The following is a 23,352-nucleotide window of genomic DNA, read 5'->3' as shown; positions in this document are numbered from 1 at the left end:
AATTTAGCAGAGCTATTTCTGAATCCCGACAACTTTCAAAAGCTTAATTTAATTTGTGATCTTTGTGAAAGGGTCAACATTGTCTCTTCTAGGAACAGGTTGAAGTAAGAAAAGCCAGGCACACCCTCTCCCCCTTTTCACTACTCCCTCCTCTCCCTAACTGAACACCAACAGCCATTGGCCTCATGTATGAAATACCACTTTGTAATAGAAAGACGATTTTCAAAAGAGTCAAAGAGTTTCATGAATATCAAGTAGCAAATTGTAATAATAACTATTCTACAACAGCAGCATAAAGGGATTAAACTTTCATGGAAATAGTTTACAGACTCAAAACAGAATGGAACGACTGCTTCCTAGAAAACCTAGAATAGTGTTTGTCAGTTTTAAGGGGTAGCAGTAGTTGGCTCTCCTTCTTTCTTAACCCAGAAGCATTCTCAGTTGTGCCAATCTACCACATTTTTCTTAGTTTTCCTAAATCTGGCATAAGTCCACCTTAAATTAATGTTAAGCAGCTTTATTAAGGCAAATTGACTTCAATTTCAGGCCCTACAGGAGCTGGCATGCATTAGTAGGCTCCAGTGGTTTCCGATCGGTTACAAAAGCACTTTCTTTGTTGTTTTAAACATTGGGGAATGTCAAGATTGGGAATATTAATACACGTGATGATTAAGCTACTGCTTCCTTTGCCAGAGGCTTAATTGCTCACAGTAGGACTGCTGCTAACAGGTGCATTTCAAGTCCCATGACAACCCTTCCCAAGCTTAGCAGTCAGCTCATTGTGAGATGTAAAAATTATATTGTCAAAACAGGACTTCTGTCCCCCTTTATAAGAAAGAAACTACTATTCCAGCAAGATGCTACAAAATTCCCAGAATGTTCTATCTATACTTCCTCATTTTTCCTGTGTGAACTGACATAGATGGAGGTTTCAGTCCTTACTGAGAGATTAAGCCATACCCAGAATAGCAGGGTCATGGACAGCCAGTGAGCAAAAGTTTCAACATCTCACGATGAATCAGACACACATCATAAAACCTCTGGTGAGAAGGTTCCAAGGTATTAGTCAACATCACTTTTCTCACTCAGCTCAGGGGGCCTTGCTGGACAACCAATGTGCCAGAGTGATATTCCATCAGTCTAGATAGAAGTTTTCAGTTCAAAAGTGGCATGTGTGTGTCTGAATGGATGGATAGATGGATGGATGGATGGATGGGTTGACAGAGGCATATATTTGAGGGTGTGTGTATGTCTGCATATATGTCTACATGGATGGAGGAATTGAGCTTGTGTATTTGTGTAGATGGATAAATGTATAGATGGGTGGCTGAATGTACATGTGTGTGTATCTGGATGGTTGGATGGATGAACGGATGGATGGATGAGTCTGTATCTTGGTTTTCCAAGGCTGCTATGACAAATTCAGAAAGTATTGGTTTAAACACCGGGAATTTATTTTCTCACACTTTTTTGGAGGCTAGGAGTCCAACATCAAGATATTGGCAGGCCATGTTTTCCCTAAAACTCTGTACCATTCTAGTGGTGGCTCAGTCTCTTCCTCAACATGTGGCAATCTGTCTCTGTCTCCTCCTCTGGTTTCTACTCCTTCTATAGTTGGCTCCTTAGAAGGACTCTAGTCCTAATGGATTAAGGTCCACCATCATTCAACTTAGCCTCACCTTAGGTAATGACATATTCAAAGGTCCTACTTACAAAGAGATTCAAGTCCACAAGTAAGGACTTGAACGTGACTGTTGTGGCGGAATTGATTCAATACCGGATGGATGGTGGATGGATGGATGGATAGAAGCAGCATGGTTGTATGGATGTGAGTGCCTTGGTTTGCCAGCGTTGCTATAGCAAAGTACCACAGACTAGTTGGCTTAAACGCAGCAATTTATCTCCCAGTTCTGGAGGCTCAAAAATCAAGATGTTGGCAGGGCTGTGCTTCCTCATGAAGTGGAGAATCTATTCCTGGCTTCCGATAGGTGGAAGGCAATCTGTGGAATTCCTTGACTTATTGTGGCATATCTTAATCTATGCCTCTCTCACATCATATGGCTGTCTCTATCTCTCTCTCTCTGACTCTGTCTGTCTGTGCCCAAATTTCCTCTTCTTATAAGGACACCAGTCATATTGAATTGGGGCCCACCCTAGTCCAGTTTGGTTTCATCTTAATTATAACATTTTCAGAGATCCTATTTACAAATAAGTTCACATTCGCAGGACTAGGACTTGAACATGTATTCTGGGGGAACAGAATTCAATCCTTAATACTCTTTGTGTTCAGATGGGTGGATGGATGATGGACACTCAAAAACATCCATCTTTACATGTGCACGCATGCTAGCTTTTAACTTTATCACTTATTAAAGACCCACCATGTGCTAGACTAGATAACAATACTTGCACAGCTGTTCCTTCTTCTGCTCCTCCTTTAATTTGGAGTTGACCTTCTCCTTCTTTAAGCCCTCTAAGGAGACACAGGGAAGTTACTTCTTAGTGAGTGTGGCACAGCCCTCTTCTGAGCCTAAGGGGTAGGCAGCACCAGTCACTTAATAGTTTTAATTGAGTTGAGAAAACTGCCTGAGAATTACAACACCCAAGTGAGCTGCTGAAGACTCTGCCTGCCAATTCACAGCTCATTGGTACCAACCCTTTAAACAACACACTTTCCAGAAACTCATACATTATCTGTTGGGTTCATCCACAAGTCCAACTTTCTTTCTCAGCTAAGGTGTTGAACATGGTTGTCTGGTCACTGCCAAGTTGTTCTAACTTGGTCCTTAGGAGCCTGGGACTATGAGACACCTGGAAGACCAATAAAGGTTCAGAGGGGGCAGCCCTGTAGCTCCAGGGGATCCCAGCCCTCCATCATGTGTTGTTTGTGCCTTCAGCTCACACTTGCTCTGTGCTCAACCAACCAATAGCCTTTTGGAGCTCTGGTTGTGGTTGATGACTGCTGGCCTAAAGATCCACTTCACTGGCCACCTTCCCTGGAGGAATGGCACTGTGAGGTCTTCCACCTTCCCTGATTGCTGCCTGAGAGGGAGAGGAGCAGCTGGGGTGGCGGATGGTGCCCTCTGGCCAGTCCCAGGAGTACTGGGCTTCCTCCTGAAGGACACTTCTTGATGACCTCTCTTACCACCAAATTTTTGGATAAACATCCTGAGACCATGGTCTTGACCAGTTTGGAGAGAGAATCTGTCTGGAAATTGGCTATATTTGAGGGTGTCCTGTGTATATTGGATGAGTTTTCTTGCAGCTTCAAGGAGGGGTTACAAATGGCACTGAAACAGGTCTACCCCAAGAGCTTATAGCCCAGATGGGTGGCTAAGGAGCCGCCATGTTACCATTAACAGATACACCTGTACATATGACCTGAGCACACAGGTGTGCGGGGTGCATTGAAGGCTTTCATTTCACAAAGGGTGGGGCGCAAAGAGTGCAAGGGTCTTAGCTAAGGTTACTTGAAGGGAGGGGGCTTTGAAGTTGAATGTTTCTTGAGCATTATCTGTACAATGCTCTGAGTTCTCTGAGCTCACGGAAGATGTCCCAGGACCCGGAGGAGGCTGTGCGGGGGCCGGGAGGGTGGGTGTGAAACTCAGGAGGGAAAAGCCCTTTAGCATCAGCTCATTTCAAATCTGTTAAGCATTAGCACAGCAACTTTTAAGCCAGGCATGAATCTTCTCATTCCTGGGTGAGATCAAATTTCCATCTTCACCCAGCAAGGGGTGAGAGACCAAGTGACTGTCTGAATTCATCTTTCATCGTCTAAAACTGCTTCTTAAAGAGCCCTAGCAACACCCACAGAGTTCACAGATCCAGTCTCTTTCTCTAAAGGCACAGAAAGGACCTGGAATAGGAGACAATAGAACCTAAGCTGATCTCTCAGCTCCTCCCCCAGCCCTCACCCCTCCAGCCGCACCCCTGCTCATGTCTCACCTCCCAGCCTCGGCCAGCACCGCCCTCCTCTCACCCGCTCTCTGCAGTGACTTGTCACTGGTCTTTCTGCCCTTGCAAGTGTTCCTTGTAAGTGAACCAATTTGCGGATGTTTACCTTCTCAATAGTCACAGCTTCTGTTTCCCCCTGGGCCCCCTTCTCAGGATCTTCGGGGTCTTTAGCTCAGCGTTTCAGCAGTAGGCTTTTCTGCCCTCCTTTTACTTGCTGGTGTCAGTGGAGTTCCCAGCCTCACCCACCATTTCCCAACCTGAGACTCCCTCACCTGCACCCCTACATCAATTCTGCCCATTTTCAACAATCCAGCAGCTTCCACCCAGAAACATTGTCTGAAGGCATGGGCAAGAAAAGTTGTCCTGCTCTATCTATGCTCTGAGGAAAGGTGATTGAAGGAATCAATGGGCAAGTTTGTTCCAGAATAAAGAAACCCAGCTCACTGTGCACAGACATTTGCCACTATTCTTACGAGCTCGGGCTCAGCTGGGTAGGAGATGCATGGTCTTTTCTCTTGAGAAGCTCAGGGCCCCAGGAACAAATAAGATGAAACCAGAGGAAGCGAGGCGAGGCAGGAGGCAGTGAGCTCAGGGGGGCAAGGACAGTGGGGGGGTGGAGGGACGTGGGGACCAGGACCCAGGGTGGGCAGGCACAAGAGATTCTCAGAGAAAAGGGAGGAACCGGGAGAGCTGGACTATCTATGGTGGGGACAATTAGACACCAGCTCTGGAAAAGGCAGTTGCAGCCACACTGAAAGTCTCCCATGGGCTGGGGGAAGAAATCTATTCTAATTGAGTACAGAATGGGCAGTTGGCGAGGAGGGTTTTGCATCTTTTTGCTACTTGATTGCTCAAAATCGCTATTTATGTGGCATTTTAAAAGATTTACCACACTTATAACGGTAATGACTTTACTTCTTGGGCCATTTTTCTTTCTCAGAAAACACACGCTCAATCTTGCAATGAAAATCAATGCGAAGGTACGAATTTGTGCAGATAAATTCAAAGTATAGGTTAGCTTCCCTGGATATTTACGCCACATCATGAGGTATGTCCCTGCCAGGTCATTAAAGAGAAACTCCAGGAAAGGAGACACTCCCAGGTCTGGTTTTGGCACCTTTCATCCCCTTTTCCAGCCCCTTGTCCCTGGTGAACGTCCCTGGTGAACGTCCCCCGGCAGCTAAGATGGTTTTTTTTAAACATAAATGCCGAAATGGGTCCCCTGTAACTTACCAACTCTCTCTTTGCCATTTTAGACTTCACTTTTCCGTGATAAATAATCTGAGTTTTTAAAATGGATTCTCAGAGGTGCTATTTTCATCTATACATTTGTGCTTTAAATCAATAACCAATAACCAATTTAAGCTCATTGCCTTATTAGCTACCACATAATGGTATTCAGCTCAGCATCATCACTGATAATTTATGTTTAAGGGTGCTGAGATTTTTTTGAAGTTCTACAGCTGTCTGCTGTGTGACCAGAGAGCAAATGGTTTTGATCTTCAGCACCACCCCCTCCAAGTTCATCTCAATACGGAAAACCAAAATGAACTATTAAAACTCATTACCATTTTTATCTCGCTTGGTGCAGATTCCATTTCCTACCCTTTTTTTCACTTTTGAAAGCTAATTCTATTTGCATAAGGAAGAGGAAAGGTCCTGATGCTTTTTTCTTCTCTCTTTTTTTCTTAAAAAAAAGTATATATGTATATACACATAATGGTTTCTAGAAAAAAGTACCATGCAAATACATCTATTTGTCAAATTAAAGTCACAGAAGCCTAAAAAGTTAGGGGGATTCTTTAAGCATTGAAGGTCTCCACTTTGCAATGATTAACATTAGATAACATTTATTTATCATTTACTAGATGCTAGAAAATGTTCACAGTGCTTGAATAGAGCATCTCATTTAATTCTCAGAAATCCCCAGGAAGTGCGGATTATGGGGTGCCCAGATTTGCAATGAGGAACCCGTCACAGGGATATTGAGTAATTGAGTCCAGGCCCCCGTTCATGGATCAGAAACAGGTGGTGTAATCCAGAGCACACTTCCTACATCATTCCAGAACCCTGGAGATTGCTGGATATAGAGTAAAATTGTGCAAGCACGGGACCTGGCCTCAATAAACACTCTTTAAACCTGAGCCCAGGTCTTTCACTAGCCCCTCCCCCACTCTGTATTTCATCCAAGAAGATTGAGATGAACTAACAAGGGAAAGGGGGCCCCCAGGTGTGGCCCACCTGGCTGAAGGGTTTGCATCTGTGTCCACCCAGGCTGGCCCACCAGGTTTCGGGGGATGTTTATCCCAGGTGCCAGGATGCACTCCCGGGGGTGGGGGGGGGGGGAGGGGGCGGGGCACGGCTCCCTTAACAGGCAGAGAAGATGCAGCCGAGGTTCAGGGTTCAAGACCAGGGTGGCCGAGGTGGCGATAGACAGGGAGAAGCCTCGAGGAGGGCGTATGGATAAGTCAAGTAGTGTTTAGCCCCAGGCTTGTTGATGAAGGGTGGGGAGCTGTGACCCCCTCCCCAAGTACCACAGTGGGCGGGGGTCACACAGGGAAATGGAGAGCCAAGCCCATGCCACACGGACATGAGGAACCCAAACGCATTTTCCCTGCAATCCCATTTGGCCGAAAGGGGTTGCAGCTGCTTCCCCTCCTGAGACTGGGAAAGGAGGAGGTGACCATTCCACCACTCTCAGATGGGGATTCTAAGATTTAAAATAAAGTGCTGGCATCTACCGAGGGCCCACTGTGTGTCAGGCCCTGTTCTCTGTGTCTGGACGCCACGTCTAAATTCCTTCTAAAACCTTGTAGGTGGGTATTTCATGGTGTCCATTTTAAGTAAGAGAAAACTGAGGCCCAGAGTGAAAGGCTTATCCCGGGACACGTGGCTAGGTTTAGAAACAAAATAGGAGCCCAGGTTTGACTCCAATTCCTGGGCCAGAAATCACTTAGCAAGTTCCTAATTATAATCCAAGGAGCTATTCAGGGAAATTGAGTCCCACACTGCTCCCGTACTAAGACCTGATTTACTTCCCAGGAGGACGTGTCGTTAGGTGTTTCCTCCCCAAGTAGGCCTAGAGCCAAGTGGTAAAAACTGAGTAAAAGCGTCCCTCTCATCAAAAGAACATGTTGTACTCCTATTATATAACATCAGGGAGAATATTTTTCAGGGACAAATACAATTTTGTAGCTATTTCCCTCGACACAATCAAAGAAGAAGGTTTCAGCACTCAGATTTTCTAGGCTCTGTGTAACTTGCAGACTGTAGGGAGATAGGACACCCTGTCTTAGCTTAAGTAAGGCTTTCTCAGGGACACTGCTTCCTTTGGCAGAGGGCCATGTGAGGAAATACACCTGAGCCTTAGCCCCAGCCATGGTTGCTCTTAATAATGATAAAAATGTGTAGTAAGGGGTTTGGCCTCCAAAGAGATGTCTGACCTTTGTCCTGACTTTTGGAGGCAACCTTTAAACCCTAGGAATTTCCCGAGTGATTGGAAGGTCTTTGTTATATTCATGGCACCCCCCAACACACACACAACACACCTGTTAGTTAATGCTAGTGAATGACTCAGCAGGGGCCAGCCACACCTGTGGTTTCAGGGTGGGGCAGCCACTCCAGCCACACCCTGTGACCAGGGGCTTGGGCTTGAGCCAGGTGAGCTGAGTCCAACTTCCAGGTGTGGGAGGGAGCCTGGAGAGTTAGGCCGACCACGTGGGTCCTGGTTCGACCAATCTCGCCTGTCTAACGAGACCCCAGTGGAAGCTGTGGGCACCCCAGTGCAGTGTGGGTGGGCTCCCCTGGTCGGCAATACTCCATGCGTGTCTATCCACGGAGGGTAACACGGAGGGTGTGTCCATCTCTGCGGACAACGGAAGCTTTGCATTTCGGACCCCCCAGACCTTGCCCTAGGAATCTCTTTCTTTGCTCTTCCTAATTTGTATTATTTCACATAATGAAACTATAATAGTGGATATAGTGTTTTCTTGAGTTCTCGAGTCACTTGTTGGGAAAATAAAATAAAAACTAAGAATCTCCTCCCAAACTAGAAAACCTTAAGGTAGAAGAGAAAGAAAAACAACTTTATTATTGAATACGCATTATAAACCAGAATGTGATGAATCACAGGGAATCCTCTAGAGATTGCAAAGAAAGAAGGAAATCCCACCCTTTTATATAGTCAAGCAAGTACAACCCATCACATACATATTCCCAAGATAAACAAAAACTAAACCTCAACTAAGAGGACTTGACAGCGTCATTTGTCAAACATAAATCCACATGGTAATTGGGGTGGTCTTTGAGCTTGCTAATTGCCTCTAGCCAAAGGAACAGCACAACTTCTCATCTCTACAACAGGTGGGTAGTTACAACCTGGAGCCAGATGCCTAAGCTAAGCCCCCTATGGGGGTGGGGAGAGAAGTGTACCGACCTCCTTGATGTCTGTATTTCAGAGAGATGCCCCCAGGTCCTTGAGAAAGACTGGGTTGTAAAGTGACAAAGGGTTTACTTAACTTTGAGAAAGATTTACATACATCTCAAAGGGGCAGGGAAAGGATGTATGGTTACAGATTTTCTAAAGACTGATGTAGGAAGAGGGAAGCAGGGGTAGTCTCTTTCCCTTTTTTCACCAGGGAAAATGAATGTATGTATTGCTTTTCTCGTTTTTTATTTACTTTTACTCTTACACACTCTAGCAAATTATTGAACTTGAGAAGGTCATGGGAACCTCTGAATTTGTGGTCAGCTGGTCAGAAGTGAGGGTTTGGGGAAATCTCCCAAACGTGCACCTGGATTCTGCAGTGTGGGCAGTCTCGGGGGACTGTGCCTTCTGACTGTGCACTTTGGTTAAACTTTGTATCAAGAAGCTACAGTTACTGGGCACTCACTATGTGTCATTGTTGTTACACTGATGCAAACAACAGATCGCTTCTACGATGTAGGTTCAACTGTACCATTCCACAGATGAGGCAACTGAGAATTAGACCAAGCGCCCAAAGCCGTCTGCTGGAAAGCGGTGGAGCTAGGATGGGGTCTGTGTCCCCTCTGAGGCTACACAGCAGCAGTGCATTCTGCCTCTTTAACCAACCAGAGGAAGAGCCCAGCATCTAGACAGGAGAGAAAGAGGAAACACAGAGAGACTGTGTTCTCCCCACTCTGCAGGAAGTCTTCATAGCAATGGAGTTCTCACCCGGGCTCATAGCTACCTAGCTGAAGATTAGATTTCCAGGCTCCGTTTCTCTGCAATGTCCAGTGAAGCATGAGAAGACATGATAGGTTCAGATTCCAAGTTATGCTCTTAAAGGAAGCAGCATACCTCATGCTTGGGTGTTCTTCACTCTTTCTCCTTCTCTCCTGCCTCCCTCTCTTCTTTTGCCCCTCTCTCCTTTCCCTCCCCTTCCCTCCCCTCCTCTCCTCCCCCTCCCTCTTTCCTTCCTCCCTTCTGAAATAGAAGCACCTAGAAATGAGCTTGAGCTGCCCTCTTGGACCACAGAGTGATGAGTGGAGGGAGGCAGCATTTTATGATAGAAGGAAAATGAATTGTCATGTAGGCTGGTATTATTTGGCATCTCTTATTTACAGCACTCAAGTCAACACCCAAATGCATCTATAAAGACATTGGAGACACCTCAATAACTGTCTCTTTTTTTCATTTGTGAAAGTTGTGAAGCTCTCATAGACACATAAAATAGCATGTCACTTTCCAAAGCTTACGATGATTTGGAGCAGAAAATGGTTCCCTAGTCTGTCTCCTGAGCCAGTCAATAAATCTGGCAGATGTCCCTGAATTATGGCTGAAATGTTGGATCTACAGAATGCAGGCATCTCGGGGATGAGACGAAAACACATGTGTCTCCTGCAAGTCTGAGGCTGAGAAGATTTCACTGTGGATTCTTGGTCACGTTAGCCGCTCTTCCTTTCATGGACCACAACGATATGGCTGTTAAAGAAATAGGTGGAATGGGTTTTTGGAGAGCAAACAGTGGGGGAGAACTTGAGCAGAGAGAGGAAATCACTCCCCAAAGAGGCAAACTCAGTAAACAGAATTGATAGAAACAGTTGAAGATGCCAGGGGGACGTGGTAATTGCACAATGTGTTGTAATTGTTCCAATAACAAACTATATTACCAGTGAAGACTCCTGGGAGATGCACAGCTTTGAGGACTCAAACTCCAAGAGGCCTGGAGGCCATGGAAGCATCCTTCCTGCCAACCTGGCAATGCATTTGAGGGGGTCAAAGACATTTGGAGACTTGAGGACAATCATTTTCAGCACTCTCTCAGGATTGAACCAAATCCAGGTCAGGCAATCCCAAGCTTGGCTCTCTGTTTTTAAGGCTAGCTTGGACTTTTTTCAGGGAATAATGCCTACTGTCCTGGTGGTATTTAGTGTTGGTAGCACAACCCAGGCACACAAGATGTGTTTAGCTACAATTTCAGCAGGAATGTAGAACAAAATAGGCTCAGGGAGGAATGTTCTGGAATCTCTTGCATGTATGTATTCACTGGGAGAAACATGCACAAATATTTAGGACAGCATTGCTTGTCCTGGCAACAGTTAGAAACCACCCAAATCATGACTAATAGGAGAACAGATAAATAAGTGTGATCTATGCACATTATGAAAGATCTGCTGCTGTGGAAATAGAAGGATAACAGTTACACAGATTGGCATGGATGATTCATGCTGAGATAAAAAAGAAAGGTGAGTTGTAGAGAATAATGCATACAGACCACCTCTTCAAAACATTTACTGAGCATCTCCAGTGTGCCAGACGCTTTACTGGGGATAAAGTAGACGCAAATACACCACATTGTCACCTTCCTAATGTTCACACTCGAGCGGAAATAAACACATGAAGAAATAAACATGGAGCAGTCAGATGGTGATTAGTGATTAAGGAAAACAAGCAAGATGGCAGACAGAAGAATTGCCATTTAAAGTTCAGTCCAGAAAGGCTGTGTGGGAGGGAATGGACTACGTGGCTATTGGCAAGGATATTCTAGGCAGTGCAAAGGCCCTGGGGTGGAAGCATGCTGGGAATATTGAAAGAATAGTGCAGAGTCCAGTGGGTGGAGCCCTGGCAGCTCAGGAAGGTGGAGGTAAGGTGGCAGATCTTGAAGAGCTGAAGATGTGATGCTGAGATGGGGGGGGGGGGGGGGGGCGCGGTTTAAGCAGAAGAGAGGGCAAAGGTGGAAAGAGAGATTTGTTAAAGTTTACCGTGATATTCCAGGAGGAAGATGACAATCTAGAGTCTTGCAGAACTAAACAGATGCATTGTCTATGGATCTGTGGACATTTAGTAATTCTCTAGAGAAAAATAAGGGTAAGCTCAAAAATCACGATAGCCATTATCTTCCTCTGGGCATAGGGTCTGGGGGAGAGGGAAGAGACTTGGTTGGAATGGGGGTATTTTACTTTGGTATGCAGAGATTTCTTTTAATCTCGTCATATATTATATACATAGGATGCCATCTTTAGCAGTGCAAAACCTCAAAATTAAAACTGACAATATCATTAGTTGAAATTTCTATCTAATGTCTCTTTCAACGCAGGAACATGTAACGAGTGAAAAAAAAGTAGGAGTGAATAATCTGATCCTGATAATCTTGAAACCAAAACCACGAAACCAGACGTTCTAAAAATCAATGTTTGAATATATGAACATTAAAAAAACCACACGCAGAGTCAAACGATGAGAATGGACCAAACAACACAGAACACGTGGGGAAAAAATGGGCCTGCCACCCAAGGGGCTGCAGATCTCACGGGGGGAACATTCCTGGGGTGCCTGGGCAAATCTGGGGTGAAAGATCGTCATTGCTACTCAAGCTTCCAAAGGGAAGGATGGCGAGAGTCTCGTCAAGGGATTGATCTTGCAAGAGACACTTAAGAATTGCCAAGAATGAGTGTCCAACCAGATGAAAGCTCCAGAATGCCACCTGGGTGCTGCTAACGTTTTTATACTGCCTCAACACCCTCTTGGAGTCTAATGCAAAGTATTGGGACATGAGAAAACATATAAGCCTGATGGATACTGTCAGAACTTTACGCAATCTATACCAAAGTCTGAAAAATAAATATACAGCCTATGCTTTTAGAGCATAAATATGTTGGTTGTGATGATAAAACACCAGTGTGGAGATGGGATCTGCAGTTTCTCCAGCCCTCACTGATATCTCAGAATGTGAATATGTGCGCAGCTCATCGATAACAGCCAATATCTAGGTGGTAAAGTGATTTCTCATGAAATCTCATGAGATTGAAATCTCACAAGTGATTCCCAGAATCTCCTTGAATAGGAGAAGGTTGGGGTGCTATATATATCGTTTGGTAAAAGGTGTCAACTTTTAATAATAATAAAAAAGAAACAAACAGATATCCCAAACTTTTTAAGTGCTTTCATTGCTGGATCCCTGGGATTTGTTCCAATTTCATGATATTGCCAACTCCAAAATGAAATCACCTTATGTAAAATACAGGGAGGTATTTGGGGAACATTGAGGGGGTGTTTGGAGAGTATTGATTAGGATTTTCAGAGGTCGTGACTATCCCATGGCAAAGAACTGCTTGGTCCAGGGAATTCTGCAAGATATAGTTGTCATGGTCCCCAAAAACTTTTCAGAAAAATGAACTCAACTCAGATACTCACTTTTGTATTCATTTTCAATATTAGAGAGGGTTTTCTGGACAAACACTTCCTAAGTCTTTATTAATAAAGCATCATGTTTAAGAGTTTGCACTCCTGGTCATGATGAAGCCTTGCTTCGTTCTCCCAACTTCTTCAGAGGCTCAAAGAAATCTTGATAAATAGAAAAACACAGTTGGAGAGCTTTTCATCCTGCAGAAAGGCTGGACTAAGCCTGTGTAAGTGGCCAAAGAGAAGAGCATTTTGTCCAATCCATGCTGTATATCACATCATTCCATATTCACAGACCACTCCCCACGGAGACTCCTTGTGCTAGGGTAGCAGAGTGCAGAGGGGGCTATCAACTGACCTGGGGGCTCTGGCCAGTGTGTCAGCCTGCCCAAGCTCCACTTCCTTAATCTGCGAATAACCACACTAACTCTTATGCCTCCCAAAAAAGGTGATGGAGGTGAGCAGGTACAGCCTAATGGGCTGGTATAGTACCCGGAGTCCATTGAGTACACACCTGGCCTGGGGAACAGGTGCTGGGATCCGAACACCTTCTTCAGCAGCTGCTAGATAACCATGATGATCCTGAGCAGACAGAGCAGAACCTGCAGAGACAAGCATTCTCTGACCTTTTGTAACTGAGCAATCACCTCTCCTCTCCTCCACCTATGATTTTGTTTTCATAATCGGAAGAGATTTTTCTCAATTTTTCTTTCATTTGAGGAGATACAGCTAATCAAATTTTCTGGTGTCCTGCCTTGGATGTTCTCATTCTCCTGGCAGAAATTATTCTTTCATTTTTTTTTACTTGAATAAAAGCGCTTTCTCTAGGTAGTCCCTTTATTCATTATTTCACTTTAAGGAATTTTTAAAATGTTATTTTTTTTTATATACATGGTGACCACTCTTTTATCCATTTCTAGGCCCAAAAAATTATATATAATACAATATATATATATATATATTTCTACTCATATATTTCACATTGTTTTATCTAAAGTCTCTCTTTTTAAACTTTCTCCCCACAGGTAATGCTGTTAGCAAGGAGGCATGCATCCCAGGCCTTCTCCTGTGCCTGCGTCTGGGCCCCATGATGACGTGTGTGCTTGTGTTTACAGATGTGCACTTAAGCTGACACATGCACAGAAAACAAAAGTGAGCTCTTACCACTATTTCATTCAATCCTTCTCATTTAATCCTCACCCCAATCCTTTGAGGCAGGCAACATTATAATTCCCAGGCTTGCATGTGAAGAAACTGAGGCACAGAAATTCTGAAGAACATGATTAAAAAGTCATGGGGTGACAGAGGAAGATTCTCACCCAGGCAGGAAGCAGGGTTCCGGGTCCGAGTCCCCCTGAAGGAATTTCTAGGCCATTGCTTATTTTGCAAATTAAGATCACATTATGTAGACTTTTCTCCATCCTTCTCTTTTTTGTGTCCTAATACAATACAAAAATTCATCCAGTTCAACCCATTAACGTTAATGGATATGATAGTCCACAACATAAATAATTCACAGTAGATTCTGCTCACTGTCCTATGGCTGGGAATTCCTTTTAAGTTTTTGTCCCTACAAACAACGCTATTGAAAAAAAAATCTGGTGCACGTCTTTAGTTCACGGTGCTTTCATTTCTATGCTAATTTCTTTTAAAAATATAAATGACATTAGAACTGACCCCAGAAGAAATAGAAAACATGAGTTGGCCAATTGACAAAGAAAGGACTAGAAAGATGATTAAAGAATTAAGGAACCATAATTAGAGGAGTTCACAATTAAGTTCTATTTAACATGTAAAGAACAGATAACTCTAGTGTAATTTAAACTTTTAAAAACATATAGAAACAGAAGTTAGCACAGCATAATGTTCTAGCCTCCAGCCTTTGTGCTGCCTTTATGCAAACTAGAAAACTATGCACACTCTGCCAACATAGAGCTTAATGAGCCTTGGGTGAGGAAGAGGCACCCCTTCCTCTAGCCAGATGGAGATATGCCCCCAAAGTGCATGGCAGGGCCACCGAAAGGCTGGATTTCAGGCCCACCCAGTCTTCACCAGGCACCTTGTGCATTTCACAAACCACCCAGCAACTCTGGGCAGCATTCCTGAATCGTGAAATCCTAGCACAAAATAGAGTATAAAGAAAGGAACTCATAGACCAGCCTTTTATCCAGGTAGGTGAGACTATTCCAAAAGCTGTGTGAGCACAGTCGTATCTGGCAGTTCACTGAAAGAATACAACTATTAAACAAGTAGAGTTTATTTCAAAAGTGAAAGTGTGGCTTATTTTTAGGAAACTCACTGACATAACTTTTCCTCAACACGATGAAGGGGATAAAATATATTCAAAGATCTTAAGAGTGCAATTGAGAAAACTTAGCAATCATTCCTGATAAAAATTCTAAGTAAAATATAAATACAAAAAAAGTAGTTCAGTACGGTAAAGTTTCTTTATTCAAAAGGAACATCAAACATTCTGCATTATGAATAATTGAAATAACTTCTGTTAAAATCATGAACCAAACAAGGTTATTATCACCATTATCATTCATCATTCTTTTAAAGTTCCCAAAAGTGCAATAAGAAAAATTTAAAAATTGAGATAAAGAGGAAATAAAACTTTTGTCTTCTGATGCTATGAATATATACCTAGAAAACCTGGGACTTCAGAAAAAAACTACTTTTATTAGTAAGGAATTTTGGGTAAGCATACAGACAAAAGATAAATAAAAATCAGTAGCTTCCCATCTTAGAAATTATTTTAATAACAGAAAATAGGGCTTGGTATACACCAGACATGTTCTAGGTTCTCTCCAAGGATGAGATCACTTAATCCCACCACAGAGCAGAAGGTGGATGCCACTAGGATTTCCATTTGAAAGATGAAAGAAGCTCAAGCCTGAAGTAGTCTTGGGTGCGTAGAATGACGCTCTCAACCTAAGCCGCATCTCTGAGGGTGTGAGCCACGGGGCACAGGCCCTTTGGACGGCGTGGATTTTACTTAGGGTGTGGCCCAGGGAAGCAGGATTGGCCTTAATCCATGTTTCTTGAGACTCATAAAGAGAAAGCCACAGAAAGGAGCCAAAAGTAGGGAGCCGGTGGGAACCTGGAGGACAAAGGAGAGGACGTGGCACGTGAAGGGAAGCCAGGGACCCCCCCCCAGGGCTGTGACAGGCCAGCATCCAAATGCTCCCGGCCTCTGAAATTGTGGGACAACTCCTCCAGTTTGTTCAAGCCACCCTCCGCGTGGAAGATGTGCTCACCGCCCGGCGCCCCGGGACGCCGAGACCAGCACCCAGCGGGGCAGCTGCGGCTAGCGCCTGCGTCAGGGGTGACCTGTCCCCAGAGCCCGTCTGGGGAGCGTGACCCTGTTTGGAAACGGGGTCTTTGGGGGATGCCATTGGTTAAGATAAGGCCAAAATGGGTTAAGATGGGCCCTGATGCAGTATGACAGGTGTCCTCAGCAGGCGCGGACATTGGCGCACAGACAGACAGAGAAGACGACTTTTCGACGGAGGCAGAGATGGTGACAAGGCACGTGGAAGGACAACGCGGCTGGCCGGCAAGCCCGGGCCAGGACCCTGCAGATTTCAGAGGGAGGGGCTCCCCGGCTTGGTTCTTTCATCCTGCAGAAGTGCTGGGGGTAAACTGCTGGGCTCTTCGGTGACCCGGTGGGCACTTTGCTGCGACTGCCGGGGAAACCAAGGCGCTGCCTCCAGGCGCCCCATGCTGCTGCCTCCTGCCCCGCATGGAAACAGGACAAATACGGCTGAGCAGGAAAGATCTAGACTCAGACTAAAAACGTCTTCTCGTGTAGTCCACACACATGCACTGACTTGCACAAAGGATAACAGAGCCTATCATCCCTACTGCAGTTTTTAATGCCCTCCCCTCTTTCTCTTCTCCCCCGATGACTGTGCTGGCACTTCCCCCTTTCCTTTCCCATCTGTTACCTTCATGCCCCCTCCCACCCATATTAACCCACGTTTGCACATGACTGCCTGATCTTCCATACTCTTCTCCATTCTTATACTTACGTAACAGGAGACCCATGTTCTATGCACAAAATTTGCATCATTTTTTCTAAAATGGGGTCTTTGAATGACTCAGGTTCATTCTTTTGATCTCTGCATAGCATGTCCTGTTTCACTGGTGTATTTGTATCCTCTTTCACTCCATGGTTTCTTTCTCAAGAGGCATTCGGTTCATTTCTACTTTTTGGTCACTTGGAAGAAAGCTGAAAAAACTATGATTGTATATATAACTTTAGGTACTGGCAATCCTGTGACAGGAGGGAATATATATATATATATATATAATTTAAATTAATGTTGTCAAATGCTTTCCAAAAAGGCTGTAAAAATTTACATTCCCACCAGAAACTATGTGTATACTTCCTACAGGGCATCTTGCCAACAGCCAAGGTTAAAGTTCTCCTTAATTATTATGGTCTGATTATCGTAAGGAGATACCTCATTTTAACTTCAAGTTGCATTTCCCTGACTGCTGATGAATAAGAGCATCTTTCCCCATTTGTTAGCCACTGGGATTTGCTCTTCTATGGATTGTCTACTATATTTGGCCCTCTATTAGGTCGTTTTTCCTTCACTTGTCAGTTTGTAGAACCTTTTATATTGCAGTTGTTAACCCTTTGCCTGTCATATGCTCTGCAATATTTTTTGGACTTCTGATTTTATTTGTAATTCTTTGCCCTTGAAATCTTATCCACTGTTTTCATCAAGTATATATTTCATTTTATAATCTCTGGGTTTCTGGCTTTAAGAAATTCTCCCTTAATACATTGGGGCTTCGTTTTTTGTGTGTGGGATATAAGAAAGTATTGTTCAGTATTATTTTCTTCCAGAAAGATGAACAGTTACTCTAGCACCATTGATTAATCCACCTTACTCCCAGGAAAGCAAATATGTCCCCTGAATTTTCTTTTCAGTTCCTCTACTCAAGCCTTATGGAATAGTGACTTGCAGTCTTTAATATCTGATGAGAAAAAATACCTTTCGTTATTTTTCTTTTCCATAGTGCTCTTGGTTATTCTGGGCACCAATTTTTCCACATAAACCTGACAATTATTTATTTCTAATTTTCAAAATAACCCTGACAACCAAACCACCAATCAAACAGTACAGTGTCTTACCCTCCCTTGTCTTCTTTTAAAAAATAGCATTTTATAATTTGCTTATAGAAACCCTATTTCTTTTTTGTTGTTCATTTCAGGCACTTATTGCTGAAGTAGAGAAAAGCTATTGGGTTTTGTACATTTCTCTTTTAGCCATCCAGTTTATCAAATTTCCTTCTTACTTTCAGTTGTTTGTTTACTTGGCTATCTTGTGTTTTCTGATTATACAAACAAACAAAAAAAGAAAAACAAAGCAAAAGATAATTTTATCTCTTCTTTTCCACTAATTTAGACCCATTATTTCATTTTCTTCTATTGGTCTTTTCTACAATGCCAAAACAGTGTTAAATAATACTTGTGATAGTGAAAATCTTTTTAGTTATGGATTTTAATTAAAATAGTTATAGTGTTTTGCCATTTAGGATAATATGTGTTGTTTTGGAGTAAGTAATTTTTATCATAATTAAGTAGTATCCATTTAGATTTATTTTGCTGAGAGTTTTCATTGTCAATGTCATCTGAATTTTAATATTTCATCATCATTATAATGATCATATATGCTTTCCTCTTTTATTTTCCAGTAGAATGTATTATTTTGATAGATTTTATAATATTCAATCACCCTTTCCTTGCTGGGGAAAACTTGACTTACATTATTTAAATATAAAGTAAAGTAATATTAAAATAAAAGGATATCTCTTCGCTGATACATTCAATATAGAATTTGTAGCATCTTGGTGAGTAAGGTTGGACTCAACTTTTCTATTTTCAAATGCTTCACTTGATTTTATACCATCTGTTCTAGTTTGCTAGCTGCCAGAATGCAACACACCAGAGATGGATTGGCTTTTAATAAAGGGGGATTTATTTAGTTACTTCTTCAGAAGAAAGGCAGCTAACTTTTAACTGAGGGTCTTTCTTATTTGGGAAGGCACAGGGCGATTTCTGCTGGCCTTCTCTCCAGGCCTCTGGTTTCCAGCAACTTTCCCTGGGGTGATTCCTTTCTGCATCTCCAAAGGCCTGGGCTGAGCTGCGAGTGCTGAGATGAGGTATGCTGAGCTGCTTGGGCTGTGCTATGTTGCACTCTCTCATTTAAGCACCAGCCAATTCAATCAAACATCATTCATTGCAGCAGGCACGCCTCCTAGTTGACTGCAGATGTAATCAGCAACAGATGAGGTTCACGTATCATTGGCTCATGACCACAGCAACAGAACTAGGCGCCTTCACTTGGCCAAGTTGACAACTGAATCTAACTACCACATCATCCATCTTGTTTTCTGTTTATTATTTTGTTTACTTTATCTCCTCATTTCTTTTTCCCTATTTTTTTCTGGTGTCATCAAATTACTATTGAGCTTGCTCTCCCCCCTGCCTATTTGGAAGTTTCAGTGAATCATTACACTCAAAGCCCCATGGACCATGCCCCCTTTCTCCACCTCACCTGCAAGAATTCCCTTCACTCTGAACCTGCCCTGTGACCTGTTTGAACCCTGGGAAGTGATGCAGAGCCAATTAAGAGATTTGTGATTTTTGCTGCTGCTTTTCTGAACCTGCCTTCATGCAAAGAAGCTCGGGCTGTGCTCTTCCAATGAGAGGCACCATGGAGAGATCACATGGCAATGAAAAACCCGGTGGTCCTCACATCTCATGTCCAGCTGAGCCTGTCCCCAGTCCAACCATGGGCAAAAGCTGCCACACGGGTGTCTCTAGTCAACCAAAATGAACAGTGAGGATAATAAATCATTGCCGCTATAAGTTTGGGGGGATTGTTGTTATGCAGCGTAGCTAACTGATACAGAGGTATTATACTATATACTATACTCATAATCAAAAAGCCATTTCTCCAATGTTGTGTGAAAACAAGGTACCTACTACTTCCCCCCACGAAGCCAGTGTTATCCCATCTGACATTTATTTTTACCTTTTCTCCCTTTATCATGCCCACGTCCTTGTATTAACTGAGTTAGTTTAGTTCTATTTTGCAAATATGTTCATTGCAATTGGAAAGTATGTCTTTTCTCTTAAGAATTCATATTTGGTAGCTGCTATTTTATTTGCTTTACATATTTGCACTCACATTATCATTATGCATTTATATTTAATGGTACATGTGTATTTGTAAGGCTTACATTATATTTAGATATGGAATTTATGTCGCAAACTTGATTGCTAATCAAAATTTTCTCTCTATTTTCCCCATCTTGAGGTTTCTATTCTGATCCATCCATTGTTTAATCAAAGAGATAATTCTAGAATTTTTTCCCAGTGGAGCATTTCAGTTATATTCTCCATGCCCTAGAATTCTGTAGAACTTCCACAGAATTACCTGCCAGTGAAGTTTTTCTGGATTTATGAGTAGCAGTCCTTTTACCTCAGTAATTTCTAGAATTATTCTACCTTTTTTTAGTATCTAGAGCAGCAAATGAGGAATCTAATGACAGTAACTCCTCTTTTATTTTTCTTTAATTTTTGTTTGTTGCTTTGTAGGGAATTTAAGAGGAAAGATGTAATCCCAGGGGTCTCGGATTTCTCGTGGCTGCATTGATTGGGACTGGCATGGCTGACCTCTCAGGAAAATTTTGAAATGAGCTAGTTATAAGAAATTAAACACTGGTAGGCTGACTGCTGTGATAAAAGCAATCTTAATATGTGGGAGAGGTCTGCATAGCATAATTTCTACCCATATTTTAAAGCATTTTAAGTGATGTATCACATAGAAAGAGCAAACTCCCAAAGCATATCCTCTAGAAGATAGCATAGAACATATTCACACGTGAAAATACCCCCTTATGTGAATCTCTTGACGCTTTCTCCTTTTACCTTTTGTACTAAGGTCTTTGATTCATCTGGAATTGATTATGGGGTATGGTATGTGGTGAGAGGAAGTCAGCCATTGTTGTTGTTTCTAACATGTAGCTATCTGGTGGATCTATTAAATGAAAAGACCATCATTTTGGACACTTCATTCTGCTCCATTGGTGAACACTTACGAATACATGAACACCATCCAGATTCCATTACAGTAACTGGTAGTGAGAATTGTCGGAGTCCATTCATCAAGATTGTCTTGGCTATTTTTGGCTTTTCACATTTTTATATACAATTCAGAATCTGCTTGATTATTTCTCTCCCTCCTTCTCTCTCTCTCTCAATTTCCCCATTGAATTATACTGGCAACTTCAAAAACAGAAATCAATTGACCACATATGTGTGATCTATTTCTGGGGTCTCTATTCTCCTCCCCGCTATCATTTCACCCAAACATGCCATCTTGATTGCTGTAAGTGGATGGTGAGCTTTGAAATCAGACAGTGTTCCTTTTTGTTCTTATTTTCAAAATGCTTGATTATTCTAGCCCATTTTGTAAATTAATAAATTTAAATATAAACCCATGACAAACTCTAGGATCTGTCCTATAACTACTTGTTGAAAAGTGCTTTGAAAACTATTGCTTTTTTTCTTTGCTTTGTATATATGTTATATTATACAATAAAAAAGGTAAAACAAAATTTAAATATATAAATTTTTATATATACAAATTTTATGGTCCACTTGTCAATTTCTACAAAACTGCTTGCTGGTATTTTTCCTGGAATCTATATGTCAATTTGGGAAAAACATCCATCTTCAAAAATATTTCTTCTTCCGACCCATAAACATCATATAATGCATTTTGATCCCACGGTGCCAGGGCCAGGTTTATTCCTGGGAGTCATCTCCCACGCTGCCAGGGAGACTTTCACGGCTGGATGTCATGTCCCAAGAAGGGGAGAGGGCAACGATTTCATTGGTAGAATTGGGCTTAGAGAGACAGAGACAACATCTGAGCTCAAAAGATGTCCTCCGGAGATGACTCTTAGGAAAACTTATAGGTAGGCTAAGCTTCTCTGCTACATACATAAGCTTCACAAGAGCAAGCCTCAAGATCAAGGGCTTGGCCTATTGATTTGGGTGTCCCTAATGTTTGACACAATATCAAGGGTTTCCCTGGTAGTAGAAGTTTAACAGTTCCATCTTTTTTCTCCAATCCCTCAAGGGACTTTGCCAATACTTTTTGATTATCTGCTTAATATACTCTGGGATGTATCCAGGCATTACATTAAGCTATACAGGATTAAAGGCCCTCATTCTTATTCTGGGCTCCCTGTGTTTGGATTGTTTAAGTGATCTATCCAGACAGATTGTTAGATTGTGTGCTACAGAAATTTTAGGTTTTGGACAAAATAAGCCTTTCTTCCTTTGGTCTCAAAGAGTAGATGAGGTTCTCAAATATAGACAATGTCTTCCTTAACCCTGTGTTCTGAATTACCTTAAGCCGACCCATTCAGCTTCATTTTAATCTCTTAATACCAGGTTATACATGTATAAAACAGCCTCTCAAAATCCAGAAATAACAACTACCACTGCAGACTAAATGTGACTGCTATGAGTTTACAATCTAAGCCCCTGTTTTCTTATAAGCACTTTCTAAAGGAGACCATACAATATTTGCTCTTTTGTTTCTGGCTTTTTTGCCTCACCAAATGTCCCACAGGTTCATCCACAATGTTGCATGCCTCACAACTTCATTCCTTCTTGTAGCAATACAATACTCGATCATATGTATACACCATCGTTCACCAATCTGCTTCTCAGTCAGTGCATCCTTCAGCCACCTGCATGCATTGGGCATCATGTATAGTGCCCGAGTTCACAGTCCATCAACGCTCTCAATTTTAGATAATTTCTTTGTTCCCAAGAGAAAGATAACCAATAAACACACCCTCACCAAATAGAAAATCTAAACCTCCCCTTAACTCCTATCCCTCTCCCCATCCTTTACCCCTGGTGCTGCTGTGGCAGTGCTGGTGTTTTCCTGTTAAACACAGCCCATAGCACGCAATAGCAGTTTTCCCCCATACCCCGAATTTATACACTCTGTACAAGAATCATATCTTCGCAGTAGTTCATGCAAGAACTTATTTATATTTGTAGTGTTATCAGTGGGTATATCCTCATTTTTAATGTTATAATGGTAATTTGTGCTTTCTCTTTCTCTTGTTTTATTATTAGTCTTTCTAGAGAGTCATTCACTTTATTTTATTTTCATAACACCAGTATTTTCCATTGTTGTTTTCTCTATTGTAATATTTGTTTTATTTGCACTGCTTCTACTCTAATTATGTAGATAATTATAGGGGAAAGATGTAAACCCAGGAATCTTAGATTGCTGATGGTTGCATTGGCTGACATCTTAGGGGATGAATTTTAATAAGCATCTATTTTCTGGCAAGTTAAAAGATGCGAACAGAGTGGCGAGAGCCTGGAGGTGGTGACTGCTGGGAGCTGTTGCTCCTTAGACCTGAAGGGGTGAGGGCAAGGAATTGTGGGACCTGAGAGAGCTGTATTGAGAGGATGCCCTGACAGTAGCTGCGGACTTCAGTGGAGGGACATGCTCAGTGTGAGGCCACTCGATGTATCAATGATACCTTCCTAGTCTTCTCTCTGCAATGTCATTACCCCTCATTGGCGCAATCTGGTTGGAAGCCCATATATTCTGTCCATGCAGGCTCACCTCTTGGGGAGCAAAAGGGGGTGGGCAAAGGGTGAGAGTACATATGGTGGGGACACAGAATAAATT

This window comes from Tamandua tetradactyla, chromosome 2, assembly GCF_023851605.1.
Source record: "Tamandua tetradactyla isolate mTamTet1 chromosome 2, mTamTet1.pri, whole genome shotgun sequence".
NCBI classification, from domain to species: Eukaryota; Metazoa; Chordata; class Mammalia; order Pilosa; family Myrmecophagidae; genus Tamandua; species Tamandua tetradactyla.
The sequence above is the reverse complement of the archived record's forward strand: the minus strand, read 5'-3'. Positions refer to the sequence as shown.